This window comes from Phyllobates terribilis, unplaced genomic scaffold (genome assembly GCF_046119375.1).
Source record: "Phyllobates terribilis strain yellow unplaced genomic scaffold, ASM4611937v1 Scaffold_19__1_contigs__length_20705806, whole genome shotgun sequence".
Taxonomy (NCBI): domain Eukaryota; kingdom Metazoa; phylum Chordata; class Amphibia; order Anura; family Dendrobatidae; genus Phyllobates; species Phyllobates terribilis.
Genome location: NW_027362779.1, coordinates 19,570,742 through 19,584,060, shown reverse-complemented (window position 1 = coordinate 19,584,060; position 13,319 = coordinate 19,570,742).

Sequence of the window (13,319 nt, the reverse complement as noted above, 5' to 3'; positions counted from 1 at the left end):
GGCGTAGTCGGACTTTCAAAACCTACAAATACACTGCCACAGCATTTGGTCTGACCACCCTGAGCCACGGGACCGGGTCGCCACTACTACTCCCAGCATTGCCCTGTTGTCCGGTTCCGAGAGCCCCACGGCCCAGGGGGCGAGTCACTACAAGTAAGGATAGACGATACAATAAGCTCTATCGTAACATGTAGCAGCGAGTCAGCGGAATGTATCAATTCTAATATTGAGCAGAATTGATTTCAGCCTGTTGATTTTTCCCTCCAGAACAGTGGAGGGCTCCTCGGGAAAATAAATTGGCCATCCCTGGTATAACGTAATACTAAAATCTCACATTTTATGAGAGAAAACTGTATTTTATAACGATGCTTCCGTGCATCAATCGAGAGAACTTCTTTTCATCAGACGACCCCTTTATCACCTATCCAAGGTGATCGGTGGTGTCCAACAGCTTAGAGCGGCACTGATGGGCAGAATGCGGCACTTTTATCACTTTTGGAATTGGGCAGCGGTGCACATGCTCAGTCTGACCTCCATTCTTGCCCTTTGGGGCTGCAGAGCGCTCTGCTTTTTCCAACAGCTCCATTGAGAATGAATGGATCAGTGGTCGGGCATCCAACCAGACGCTCCATTTTGTAACAGGGATAGAAATAGATGAGAAGATGCACTTAACTGTTTGGCCGCAGCAAGAGTGCATCGAGTGCCTGTGCTTGGTTTGAACAGTCATTCTGTGCTGACAGAGTCCCTTTAAGGCCTCAAACCTATTAGATAATTGTCAGCCCTACATTGTTTCTGGGCAGACAGTTACACAAGATTATGTCCCATTTCATGAAGATTGGCCTTTTACACGCCTGTTTTAGTGAAGGATTAGCTGGAAAAACCTGCGGCGCTGTTAAGCTTCTCCCCAAGAAGCTCCGCAAGGCTTCAAAATTTTGCCGGTACTGGTCAAGACTGGTGGACACATGGGAAAAGTCAAATTTTGGCAAAGTTGAACAATCTGCATTGTGTGTAATATTTTATGATACAATAAATGATTAGAAAAATGCAAGTTTTATTAATGAGAAAAAAACTGAACTTTGCAGAATTTGTTGGCGACATAGAAATATGTAAAAAATATAAAAGTGTAAAAATTTTTTTACAATTTTTGATGCTTACATTAAAAACTTGAGCAATTCCCCCAAAAATCATTAGAGCCATGAAATCAATACATATACAGATGAAACCAGAAGTTTCCATCCACTATATAAAGAGACACATCTGCATGTTTTTATCAATATCTGACATGAAATCAGAATAAACCTTTCCCGTTTTAGGTAAATTAGGATTACCATCATTTTTGATATTTTCCAAATGCCAGAATAATGAGAGAGAGAGAATGTTTTAAGGCATTTTTATTACTTACTGCAAAGTCTTAACATTATTGTAATCCCCAATCAGTGTGTATATTTGTTCACTACACAATAGAATCCCATAATTTCTGCCTATTCACATCTTAGTATTATGTATGATCAGGTTAGAGTGTATGGCTGCTGAGCGCTAGCATTTATGGGCGCCTCCCCCTGACCTTGGCTGTTTCTGGCTCTTAGACCCTGCTGGCACGCACTGCCGTCATGTCCGTGACTGCACTGCCGGCTTGCGGGTCAAATGCCAGAAGCCGCAGAGTCACATGTATTGGGGCGGGCACAGAATGTCTCACGCCGTATACCAGCCAGAACACATACCGGAAAGTCAGGTGACACACTTTTTCTCTCCGGCTCGGTTCATGATTGGATTAGGCTCCCTATATAACATCTGGCGTTCCCCTCCCTGGCACGACCCCTGAGGAAGTGTTGATGAAACGCGCGTCGGGGTGGAGGGACGCGTGCTTACCCTGCCTAGAAGCTGCCATTCTAACCAGGTATTTCTTTCTCATGATGTGTTGAGCTGTTTTGTCTATTTGTGGACAGTGCCACTATTACACTATAGTTATTCTATGGGACCGTACCCAGCCTCTTTTATGTACCCAGTCTCCCCTGATAGATATACTAACATTATTAACCGCTATATGCATTAGTTTCTTTGAGGCTGGAAACAATACGTTATATTTATCTAAGCACTTTGCACTTTTTTTCTGGACAGTCGACTCTATATCATCATATGCACTGCCGCTTTACATTTTATAGGCGTATCTCAAACTCATCAGTGATAGTCTAGTGACCGTTATAATAGCATATGTATTTCTTTCTTTCTTTCTATTTTTGCCACATGAGCGGTTATTCAGATTGAAATGTTTTGCAATGCATTTGTATAGTCACATTATTTCAGTAATGGGGTAATATATGGTTATTACTCTTGCTGCGCAGATATCATAGAATCATAGAATCATAGAATGGTAGAGTTGGAAGGGACCTCCTGGGTCATCTGGTCCAACTCCCTGCTCAAAGCAGGATTCACTAGATCATCTCAGACAGATGTCTGTCCAGCCTCTGTTTGAAGACGTCCATTGAAGGGGAACTCACCACCTCTCGTGGCAGCCTGTTCCACTCATTAATCACCCTAACTGTCAAAAAGGTTTTTCTAATATCTAATCTGTGTCTCCTCCCATTTAGTTTCATCCCATTGCTTCTAGTCTTTCCTTGTGCAAATGAGAATAAAGATGATCCTTTACAATGTGACAGCCCTTGACATATTTGTAGACAGCTATTAAGTCTCCTCTCAGTCTTCTTTTTTGCAAGCTAAACATTCCCAAATCCTGCAACCGTTCCTCATAGGACATGGTTTGCAGACCAGTCACCATTCTGGTCGCTCTTCTCTGAACTTGCTCCAGTTTGTCTATGTCTTTTTTAAAATGTGGTGCCCAAAACTGTACACAGTATTCCAGATGAGGTCTGACCAAAGAGGAGTAAAGACCGATAATGACTTCACGTGATCTAGACTGTATGCTTCTGTTAATACATCCCAGAATTGTATTTGCCTTTTTTGCTGCTGCATCACACTGTTGACTCATGTTCAGTCTATGATCTATTAGTATACCTAAGTCTTTTTCACATGTACTGTTGCTTAGCTCTATTCCTCCCATTCTGTATATGCTTTTTTCATTTTTATTGCCCAGATGTAGTACTTTGCATTTTTCCCTGTTAAAAACCATTCTGTTGGTTGCTGCCCACTGCTCCAGTTTATTTAGGTCTTTTTGAATCCTCTCTCTCTCTTCTCTAGTATTAGCTATCCCTCCTAGCTTTGTGTCATCAGCAAATTTAATCAGTTTACCCTCAATTCCTTCAGGAATAGGGTACAGCATTTGTTTGTCCCTCACATTTGAGGCTCCTGGTATTTTAATTATTGTTATTTTATGTTCTAATAAAATTATATTGTTAATATTATTTGAAGTGTTCATGTTTTTGTTTATCCTACCAGGGTTCTGGTTATAGCAGAATCAATTTTTGATATATATAAAGTCAAAAGTTTACATACATTTCATTAGTATTTGGTACCATCACCCTTAAACTGAATGACTTGGGTCAAACTTTTGGGATATCCTTCCACAAGCTTCTCACAATAGTTGGTCGGAATTTGGACCCATTCCTCCTGGCAAAACTGGTGTAACAGATCCAGGTTTGTAGGTCGCCTTGCTCGCAGCAAGAGTGCCCATAAATTTTCAATAGGATTGCAATCAGAACTTTGTGATGGCCACGCCAAAAAATTGACTTTGTTATTCTTAAGCCACTTTGTTCCCATTTTGTCAATATGCTTCGGGTCATTGTCCATTTGGAATACCCATTTCCGCCCAAGCTTTAACTTCCTGGCTGATGTCTTGAGATGTTGCTTCAGTATTGCCACATAATCTTCTTTTCTCATGGTGTCATCTATTTTGTGAAGTGAACCAGTCCCTCCTGCAGCAAATCAACCCCAGATCATGATGCTGCCACCCCCATGTTTCACAGTTGGGATGGTGTTCTTAGGCTTCCAAGCTTCTCCCTTTTTCCTCCAAACGTAGCGATGGTCATTATGCCAAAAAAGTTCAATTTTAGTTTCATCAGACCACAGACATGTCTCCAAAAATTAAGGTCTTTGTTCCTGTGTGCATTTGCAAACATTAATTTGGCTTTTTTATGTTTCTTTTGGAGTAATGGCTTCTTCCTGGCAGAGTGGCCTTTCAGCCCATGTTGATACAGTACTTGTTTCACTGTGGTTATTGACACAATCTTACCAGCTTCCGCCATCATCTTCACAAGGTCTCTTGCTTTTGTCCTTGGGTTCATATGCACATGTCGGACCAAAGCACGTTCATCTCTGGGACACAGAAAATGTCTCCTTCCTGAGCGATAAGATGGCAGTACATTCCCATCTTGTTTGTACTTGCGTATAATTGTTTGTACAGATGAACGAGGCACCGTCAGGTATCTTGAAATTGTATCTAAGGATGAGCCAGACTTGTGCAAGTCCACAATTCTCTTCCTGATATCTTCGCTGATTTCTTTAGACTTTCCCATGATACTACAGAAATAAGCAGTGTGTTTCAGGTGTGCATTAAAATACATCTACACGTGTGTCTCTAATTAACTCAGATGTTGCCAAAAAAACTATTAGAAGCTTCCAAACACATTACATCATCATATGGGCAGTCCAGAATTGTTTAAAGGCATAGTAATCTTAGTGTGTGTAAACTTTTGACTTTGTAGTAAGTAATAAAAATGACTTAAACATTCTCTCTCTCTCTCATTATTCTGGCATTTGGCAAATTTTAAAAATTATGGTAATCCTAATTGACCTAAAACGGGAAAGGTTTATTCTGATTTCATGTCAGATATTGAGAAAAACATGCAGATGTGTCTTTTTATATAGTGTATGGAAACTTCTGGTTTCAACTGTGTGTGTGTGTGTATGTATATATGTATATATTACACATACAGTTATGGCCGAAAGTGTTCACTCCCTTGAAATTGTTTCAGAAAATGAAGTATTTCTCCTAATTATTGCAGTTACATCTGTTTTGCTATACACACTTTATTTTCTTTGTGTGTATTGCAACAACACAAAAAAAGCAGAAAAAAAGGCAAATTGGACATAATTTCACACACAGCCCCAAAAATGGTCTGAAGAAAATTGTTGGCACCATCAACTTTAATATTTGGTTGCTCACCCTTTGGAATAAAATAACTGCAATCAATCGCTTCCTATAACCATCAACAAGCTTCTTACACCTCTCAGCTGGAATTTTGACCACTCTTCTTTTGTAAACTGCTCCATGTCTCTCATAGTTGCTGCTACTTCATACCTCTCCAGCGCTATGTTTCCATCCATTTCTGCGGGCTTCTTGAAGTATGTTTTGGGTCATTCTCCTGGAAGAACCATGACCTAGGACGCAAACCCAGCTTTCTGACACTGGGCACTACATTGCGACCCAAAATCCGTTGGTAATCTTCAGATTTCATGATGCCTTGCACACAGTCAAGGCACTCAGTGCATGAGGCAGCAAAACAACCACAAAACGTCTTTGAACTTACACCATATTTGACTGTAGGTAGTGTGTTCTTTTCTTTGTAGGCATTATTCCATTTTCGGTAAACAGTAGAATGATGTGCTTTACCAAAAAGCTCTGTCTTGGTCTCATCTGTCGAAAAGATGCTTTCCCGGAAGGATTTTGGCTTGCATACATTTTGGCACACTTCAGTGTAGCTTTTTATGTCTCTGTGTCAGCAGTGGGGTTCTCTTGGGTCTCCTGCCTTAGCGCTTATTTGCGCTAACACTGATGCACCCTGAGCTTGCAGGACAACTTTGAATTTCTTTGGAACTTGATTGGCACTGCTTATCCATCATCCGGACTATCCTGCGTTGCAACCTTTCATCAATTTTTCTCTTCCATCCACGTCCAGAGAGATTAGCTACAGTGCCATGACTTGTAAGCTTCTTAATTATGTTTCGCACCGTGGACAAAGGGACATCAAGATCTCTGGAGATGGAATTGTAACTTTGAGATTGTTGATATTTTTCAACAATTTTGGTTCTCAAGTACTCAGACAGTTCTCTTCTCTTTCTGTTCTCCATGCTTAGTGTGGCACACACAGACACAATGCAAAGATTGAGTCAACTTCTCCACTTTTTATCTGGTTTCAGGTGTGATTTTCATATTGCTCACACCTGTTACTTGCCACAGGTTAGTTTGAATGAACATCACATGCTTGAAACAAAGTTGTTCACCCACAATTTTGGAAAGGTGCTATCAATTTTGTCCTGCCCATTTTGGGGGTTTTGTATGAAATGATGTCCAATTTGCCTTTTTTCCTTTTGTTTGTTTTTTTCTTTTGTTCCAATACACACAAAGAATATTAAACATGTGTATAACAAAACATGTGTAATTGCAATAATTTTCTGGGAGAAATACTTCACTTTCTGGAACAATTTCAAGATTGCCAACACTTTCGGCCGTGGCCATATATAGTAGCTGAGTACAGGCGGCTGCTGGGGCCCCTGATACCATTACTATGTGGCCCTTACACCTGATATACAGTGGTGGCCAAAAGTATTGGCACCCCTGCAATTCTGTCAGATAATACTCAGTTTCTTCCTGAAAATGATTGCAATCACAAATTCTTTGGTATTATTATTAGAGATGAGCGTTGTTCTACTTGAACTGTTCGCCAATCTCAAATTCGAGCTGTTTTGGGCGGTGTTCGAGCCGTTCGGCGAACACGAACAATTTGAGAAAAATTCGGCTGTTCGAGGTTATGTTCGATAACTGTTCGTGCACCAAAATCATAACTGGATTTTTTCTCAGTAATGATGAAAATTAATGTTAATACGCAGTTTGAGTGTACAGCGGGGTGGGGGGAGGGGCAGGGGATGGATCTCTGCAGGAACAATGAAGATCTCCATTTTTTTTTCTCTTTCCCGCATTTGCAGTGGGGAGGTGCAATCTGTCAGCCTATCAGCAGCGCACACACGGAGCGAAGTGCTTTTTTTCACACAAGCAAGGGCATGTGTCATTGGCAGTGTATGTCACATGTCCTTGCCCTATAAGACCAAGCCATTTTCCCCGTCGCCACCATTTTCTCACTGCTGCAGCTGCGTGTTAGACGGCACCGCTGTTGCTGTGTGCGCTATACCTTGTTAATTTCAAGCCAATTTTCGCACAAATATACAGATAGCTTGGGAGTAGGGAATAGTTGTGATTGCAGTCCTTTTAAGGACTAGGTTACAGCATTTCCTACGACTTTTATCAGGCAGGTCTGTGCTCTTAAATAGATAGGTTGTGGGAGTAAAGACTAATTGTAATTGGAGTCCTTTTCAGGACTAGGTTACATCAGTTCCTATCAGTTTTTGCCAGGCAGGTCTTTGCCAGTGCTGTGCAAGTTTTTTTCACAGCATTTGGCTGAATCTAGCAAAGCTAATCCTTTTTGGCCTATTGCAGAGTGTGTTAGTCAGTGGAGTAGCCTATCTGTGTTGCAAGATATACCACCTGTGTATAGAATACCAATTTTTTTACTGCACCTAGTGAAGTAAAATCTTTTGGGCATAGCATCATTCTATTAGTCCATCTATACTGACCTCCATCAGGTTGCAAACTGAATATATTTTTTTCTGCATCTACCTCTGAAAAAATATTGGGCTTCTAGCTGTGTGTGGGACTTGTTGTATTAGTCCATCTATACTGACCTCCATCAGGTTGCAAACTGAATATATTTTTTTCTGCATCTACCTCTGAAAAAATATTGGGCTTCTAGCTGTGTGTGGGACTTGTTGTATTAGTCCATCTATACTGACCTCCATCAGGTTGCAAACTGAATATATTTTTTTCTGCATCTACCTCTGAAAAAATATTGGGCTTCTAGCTGTGTGTGGGTCTTGTTCTATTAATCCATCTATACAGACCTCCATCAGGTTGCAAACTGAATATAATTTTTTTCTGCATCTAGCTCTGAAAAAATATTTGGGCTTCTAGCAGTGTGTGGGACTTGTTCTATTAGTCCATCTATACTGACCTCCATCAGGTTGCAAATTCAAAATAATTTTTTGTATGCATCTAGCTCTGAAAAAATATTTGGCCTTCTAGCTGTGTGTGGGACTTTCTCTGTTAGTCCATCTATACTGACCTCCATCAGGTTGCAAACTGAATATAATTTTTTTCTGCATCTAGCTCTGAAAAAATATTTGGCCTTCTAGCAGTGTGTCGGACTTTCTCTATTAGTCCATCTATACTGACCTCCATCAGGTTGCAAATTAAAAATAATTTTTATCTGCATCTACAATACCTCTGAAAAAATATTTGGGCTTCTAGCTGTGTGTGGGACTTGTTGTATTAGTCCATCTATACTGACCTCCATCAGGTTGCAAACTGAATATATTTTTTTCTGCATCTACCTCTGAAAAAATATTGGGCTTCTAGCTGTGTGTGGGACTTGTTGTATTAGTCCATCTATACTGACCTCCATCAGGTTGCAAACTGAATATATGTTTTTCTGCATCTACCTCTGAAAAAATATTGGGCTTCTAGCTGTGTGTGGGACTTGTTGTATTAGTCCATCTATACTGACCTCCATCAGGTTGCAAACTGAATATATTTTTTTCTGCATCTACCTCTGAAAAAATATTGGGCTTCTAGCTGTGTGTGGGTCTTGTTCTATTATTCCATCTATACAGACCTCCATCAGGTTGCAAACTGAATATAATTTTTTTCTGCATCTAGCTCTGAAAAAATATTTGGCCTTCTAGCAGTGTGTGGGACTCTCTCTATTAGTCCATCTATACTGACCTCCATCAGGTTGCAAACTGAATATAATTTTTTTCTGCATCTAGCTCTGAAAAAATATTTGGCCTTCTAGCAGTGTGTCGGATTTTCTCTATTAGTCCATCTATGCTGACCTCCATCAGGTTGCAAATTAAAAATAATTTTTATCTGCATCTACAGTACCTCTGAAAAAATATTTGGGCTTCTAGCTGTGTGTGGGACTTGTTGTATTAGTCCATCTATACTGACCTCCATCAGGTTGCAAACTGAATATATTTTTTTCTGCATCTACCTCTGAAAAAATATTGGGCTTCTAGCTGTGTGTGGGACTTGTTGTATTAGTCCATCTATACTGACCTCCATCAGGTTGCAAACTGAATATATTTTTTTCTGCATCTACCTCTGAAAAAATATTGGGCTTCTAGCTGTGTGTGGGTCTTGTTCTATTAATCCATCTATACAGACCTCCATCAGGTTGCAAACTGAATATAATTTTTTTCTGCATCTACCTCTGAAAAAATATTGGGCTTCTAGCTGTGTGTGGGTCTTGTTCTATTAATCCATCTATACAGACCTCCATCAGGTTGCAAACTGAATATATTTTTTTCTGCATCTACCTCTGAAAAAATATTGGGCTTCTAGCTGTGTGTGGGTCTTGTTCTATTAATCCATCTATACAGACCTCCATCAGGTTGCAAACTGAATTTAATTTTTTTCTGCATCTACCTCTGAAAAAATATTGGGCTTCTAGCTGTGTGTGGGACTTGTTGTATTAGTCCATCTATACTGACCTCCATCAGGTTGCAAATTGAATATAATTTTTTTCTGCATCTAACCCAGCCAATAGTTTTGGCCTAATACCACAGTTTGGCCACTCAGCTCTGCTCGGTTACCATCCATTGTTTTTTTGTGCAAACAACTCCAGAGTTGTGAATTAGTTAACCACCAAAATGAGTGGAAAAAGGCCTGCTGCTGGTGGAAAGGGGAATAGGCGTGTTGGGAAGGGGAAAAAAGGTTGTGTCCGTGGGGTAGGTGTTAAAGCAACAGTAACATCTGCAGAAGAAAGACCATCTTCCAGCCAAACTAAAATGTCTACTTCTTTTAGCGGACAATGTGATAAGATCCCTTTCTTACGGCCACGCCAATCGCTACAAATTCCAGATGAGGCACAAAAACAGCAGGTGCTTCAACGGATATCAAGTGCTCCTTTAAGTGGGCTCTCCTCCACATCAACTTCAACATCATAAATACTCCAGTCCTCAAAGGTGTCACCCCAATCGCACTTGCTTCCTCACAGCTCCCAAATCTCCAGCTGCCCGTCTGAGTATGAGGTAGAACAGATGGTTGAGTCTGCAGAGCTGTTTACTCATACTATAGCCTGGGAATCAGAGGTCGACTCCAGCGCTTCTGTGAATCCAGACGAGGAAATGATCTGCACTGATGCCCAGAATCTTTATGAGTCGGATCCAGGACCAGACGCAGAAGGTTCTGACCATAATGTAGACCCTCATTCCCAAACTGTAACTCCTGTTGGTGGAGACAATGAGGAAGAAGATGATAAGACTCAAATACCTGATTGGAGCGACAACTTTAGTTTTTTGTCAGGGCAGGAACAGGTTGGCTCTGAGGACGACGGGTGTGATAACGCACAGGGTGATGATGATGAGGTTGGAGATCCCACTTACTGTCAACCCACAGTCAGCCAAGAGATGAGGTCAGCAGAGGAGGTGGAGGAAGATGCTAGTGACTACGAGGTCAGGTTGCGCCTTCCTGGACAGAGACGTAGTACTGGAAGCACGTCAACAACTGCATCCTCAAACACAACTCTGCCTCTCACCACAAGTCGTGGTGGCTCTTCAGGTCGCATGGGTGCTAAGCCTTGCATAGCCTGGGCATTTTTTCAGATCGATAAAGATGACCCAACTCGTGTTATCTGTAACATTTGTCAGCAAAAGCTAAGTAGAGGCCAAAAAATACATAGTTTGAGTACTTCATGCATGAACCGACACATGGACATGAAGCATAAGTTGCAGTGGGAAGCTCAGTGTGCTACAATGCGGCCTAGCCGGCCGGGCCAACCACCGTCTGCCATATCTTGTGCATCCGCGGCCTCTTCATCCTCTGTGACTGGGGGGACAGCAGTCACACCTGTTTTGGGGCGCAGACCTGCCACCTCTTTACCCGCAACAGCCAGCGTGATTGGCAGGTCATCATTTTCTTTGGAGGTGGGAACACCAGCTGGTGTTGAGCGCTGTCCGACATCGATAGCACCACCTTTGGATCAAGGCAACCTAACATGTCCGCCTGCATCTTCCTCACAGACCGGCAGTTTGCCGGGGACACCCTTATCAACCCCGTCTAAGCACAATAGCCAGCCCTCGGTCCCTCAGATGTGGACAAGTAAAAGACCATTTCCTCTTAGCCATGAGAAAGCTAAGAGGTTGAATTTCACCATCTGCAAGCTCTTGGCTACAGAAATGCTGCCTTTCCGCCTGGTGGACACAGAGGATGTCCGTCGCAGTGCCCCAGTACCAGATGCCCAGTCGGCACTACTTCTCAAAGAAAGGTGTGCCTGCGCTCCACCAGCATGTCGCACACAACATCACCGCTTCTTTGAGAAACTCTGTGTGTGACAGGGTGCATTTCACCACAGACACTTGGACGAGTAGGCATGGACAGGGGCGTTACATGTCGCTGACTGGGCACTGGGTAACTATGGTGACAGCAGGACAAGGGGCTGCTGTCCAAGTCTTGCCGTCCCCACGAGTTGTGCGTCAATCCTCTTTATGTCAAAGTTCCTCCACTGCTTCTGCCTCCTCAACCTCCTCTCGGTCTTCCACCTGCACCCAAAGCCTGTCTGGTCATGCCACAAGCTTTCTAACTGCGCAGAAGGAATCCTGCACACCTCCTTACTATGCTGGCAGTAGGGCTCAACGTCATCAGGCGGTTTTTACATTGAAATGTCTGGGAAATGTGAGTCACACAGCTGAGGAGTTGTGGTCAGCTCTGGAGAACCAATTTCATGAATGGTTGTCTCCACTGGACCTGAAACCAGGGAAGGCCGTGTGCGACAATGCTGCAAACCTGGGTGCGGCCCTTCGCCGGGGCAATGTCACACACGTGCCTTGTATGGCTCACGTGTTGAACCTGGTTGTCCAGCAATTTTTAGCCCACTATCCCAGACTAGATGGCCTTCTGCAGAGGGCACAATCGCTGTGTGCTCACTTCCGCCGTTCGCATCCCGCAGCTCAGCGACTTACATCTCTACAGAAGTCGTTGGGCCTGCCACTTCACCGGCTAAAATGCGATGTGCCTACCCGGTGGAATTCAACTCTGCACATGTTGCAGCGACTGTGGCAGCACCGACAAGCCCTGGTGCAATACGTTCTGACGTATAGCCTGGGCCAACGAGATTCAGAGGTGGGGCAAATCACGCTGGAGGAGTGGTCTCAGATCAGGGACCTATGCACCCTTCTGCACAGTTTTGAAATGGCGACGAAGATGTTTAGTGCTGACGATGCCATTATCAGCATGACTATTCCGGTGATTTACATGCTGGAGCACATGTTAAACAGAATTCGGAGTCAGGTGGTGGCACAAGAGGAGGTGGAGGAAGTAGAGGAGGAGGAGTTGTATGCGGAAGGGCTAACATCTGCAAGGTCCAGACGGTCGGCAGCACCAAGGCGGCAGGCATGTGAGGGTGGGGGAGATGGTTTTACCAGGGCGCATGGTAGCAGCCAAACTAGTGAGGAAGGTGCAGGAGCCCAGGAAGAAGTGGAGGACGAACTGATGGAAGACTCATCAGATGAGGGAGACCTTGATCACATTTCTGTTGTGCGAGGTTGGGGGGAGAGGACAGAGGAAGGAAGCATGATTGTTACCTCGCCACCAACACAACAGGGACTTGGTGCTCCTGGATGCGCAACACACATGAGTGCCTTCTTGCTGCACTACCTGCAACATGACCCTCGAATTGTGAGAATTAGAAATAATCCTGACTACTGGGTTGCCACACTGTTAGATCCCCGGTACAAAAGTAAATTTGCAGAAATTATTCCTGCCATAGAAAGGGATGCACGCATGCAGGAGTATCAGCAGGGACTGTTGCAGAATCTTACATGTGCTTTTCCACAAAATACCAGTGGTGCACGTAGTGAATCTCACAGTTCCAACTTGCCAACCGTGGGACCGTCAAGTGTTCAGCACTCAAACCGTAACAGAACCACAGTATCTGCTGGTAACATCAATTTTGCGGAATCATTTCACCACTTTTTTAGCCCATCCTTTGCAAGGCCACAGGAGACAAGAAGTCTGACACATAGTCAACGCCTAGAGACGATGGTACAGGAGTATCTCCAAGTAAACATTGAAGCCACGACTGTGTCACTGGACCCTTGCTCTTTTTGGGCTTCCAATCTGGATAAATGGCCGGAGCTAGCCACTTACGCCTTGGAGATCTTGTCATGCCCCGCAGCCAGCGTTCTGTCTGAACGTGTGTTCAGCGCTGCTGGTGGTGTGCTGACAGATAAGCGCACGCGGCTCTCCACTGATAATGTAGACAGACTCACGTTCATAAAGATGAACAAATCATGGATCCGAAACGACTTTTCTACCC